General features: G+C 45.1%; 1 pseudogene; it reads right to left on the bottom strand.

Moving 5' to 3' along the window:
* Positions 1–486: 486 nt before the first annotated feature.
* On the bottom strand, positions 487–1517 carry LOC131483078 (CDK2-associated and cullin domain-containing protein 1-like; annotated as a pseudogene).
* Positions 1518–2428: the final 911 nt, after the last annotated feature.

Genomic DNA, 2428 nt, shown 5'->3' with positions numbered 1-2428 from the left:
GCGACCACTTGGGGAATGAACCAAGAGATGGAAGACCTTTCTCTCTGTCTCTCTTCTCTGTAAATCTGACTTTGCCTGGGCTCCCTGGGGAGTTAGAGGTGAAGTGTGTCAGCCCGCATCCAGGTTACAGGCTGGTCAATGGTATGTATGGCCTTCCTGTGTGTGGTCAGTGATATCTTGCTTTTTAGAGGATTTACAATGGCCAGGTGGGCTCCACTTGGTTTTGGGGTTCCATGAAGGTGGCAGTTACATTCATCCCAGACCTAGACTTTGCTACCCTAGGTAGCACTGTCCATTGAATTTTGTATTTATTGAGTAATCAAATGACTCCTTGAGACTGGTGGTTAGAGCCTTGTAATGACAGCTATTTCACTCCTCCAAATTAGTGAATTCCTTTTGAGAATGAAGAGGCAAGAACACTTTGGATTAAGGGATACAGACAAGGAGGCTGGGTCTGGTTTTACATTATTGGAGTTTGGTTCCAATCTAAACCCACTTTAAGTTTAGGGTACACAGGCCTTTCACAACATTTGCCAGAGTTGAAGGTGTGGCCTGCAATGGGGTTGACTGGGCTTCTAAAAGCAAAGGCACTAGGCAATAAATGTGCTACTCTGCAACGTGACCCATCAACAGTTGTGTAAGGCCACCTTTTAAGTCTCTGGTAAGCTTAGTTTTAATGTAAAGCTTGGTCTTAAATATGGGAATAGTCACAATGTTCTGCATTGCTCCCATGTGCTGCCCAGGAGCTGTACTAAATCTCATTCCAGACCTCTGGCTGGCTTGCAGCTCTTTGGAGACTCTAAGTGGTCAGTTATTTTGAAAATCAGATGTCTATACATCAATGTTGCTGGCATACATGCATACTCACACACTCTATATGCGCATAGGAAATGGAATGAAGTCACCAACACTCTGGGTTCGATGCTGATCTATGTCACCATCCCACATCGGCCAGTATGTGCTCTTGTAAACTTCAGCAGTTACAGCATTCAGAACTTGAAGGTGGAGGTGTTGGTCGTGGTGGAGCTGGGGGTGACAGCAGTGCTGTGTCACAGCTCTTGAGTACCAGCATCACCCCACTGGCCTCTGGCTGTGGCAGCAGCTTCATTGAGAGTCCTTTCCTGGTTCCTTTCCTGGCTGTGGAGTCTGCAGGTGCCACCAGCTGCTGTCTGCCTTCCCCAGGCACTCAGATAAAGGCTGAGATCCATGGAAGCATGGGAGGGAGGTTGCAGGGGACTGGGCAGGGGCTGCCACCATGGCCTCCCAGTTGTTGTTCTAGCTGTCCATCACCCCCACCCACCTTCCCATGCTTTCCTGCAGCCCGCTGGCCCCCAGCACTTACCCCTCTCACAGTGCCTGCCCCTAATCTCTGCCCTGGGCCAGAGAGTACCACAACCTCCTTGATCTCACAGTCTCATGGCACAGGGTCCAGAAAGGTTTGTAGCAGGTAGTTTCCAGCCAGGCTGCTTGTTCTCCACTGGGCTGACTCGCTCAAGCTGAACCGTTAAGGATTTCATGATTGGTAATTTGAAATTTACTGAAATTAATTTGAAATTAATAATGGGTAAAACAGTATTTTTCCATTTGGTTTATTAATAGCCCTTGGCTATATTTCCACGAAACCAAGGTCTTTTATAGCAGTGTTAAGCAATTGAATTCAATATATATGAAAGCTATGTTATCCCAAAAGTGAATTGAGAAGGGGAAAAGGTGTAGGGAGGGAAAGTAGGAGGGGGAGAAGGAAAGAGGCGGGGGCGAAGAAAATAGTCTTAGAATTCTATGAACTGGGCTCGGCAGCATAGCCTAGTGGCTAAGGTCCTCGCCTTGATCCCATATGGCCGCTGGTTCTAATCCCGGCAGCTCCACTTCCTCTCTATCTCTCCTCCTCTCAGTATATCTGACTTTGTAATAAAAAATGAAATAAATCTTTAAAAAAAAAAAGAATTCTATGAACTATATTGAACCTATTAGGAATTATAATAAAATTATATATAATTTTTAATTATATATATAACAGGTTCAGTACATGTATATTGATTAAAATATATATTCAGTATAGATTCTATATATATTTAAGTGACATTTTCCACATTCCTTTCAAGCCCGAGCACTCAGGGTTTCTGGGATTTGCCATACTTTAAAAAAACCCCACATTTTCACTATATTTGAAAGGCAAAGACAAGACAGAGTTCTTCCAACTTCTGGATTGCTCCCCAATTACTCACAAACCCCCAAGGTTTGGACAGGCTACATCAAGGGGCCTACAATGCCATCTTGGTCTGCCATGTGGGAGGAAGGAACTCGAGCACTGTAGTGTCATTCGATGCCTCCCAGGCTGCACATTTCAGGATGCTAATGTGGAGGCAGAGCAGCCAAGACTTCAACCACAGAACAAATTAAAACACTTGTGACAGTTTAACGGCAGGGC

This window comes from Ochotona princeps, chromosome 23 (assembly GCF_030435755.1).
Source record: "Ochotona princeps isolate mOchPri1 chromosome 23, mOchPri1.hap1, whole genome shotgun sequence".
Lineage (NCBI taxonomy): Eukaryota > Metazoa > Chordata > Mammalia > Lagomorpha > Ochotonidae > Ochotona > Ochotona princeps.
The sequence above is the reverse complement of the archived record's forward strand: the minus strand, read 5'-3'. Positions and strand labels throughout refer to the sequence as shown.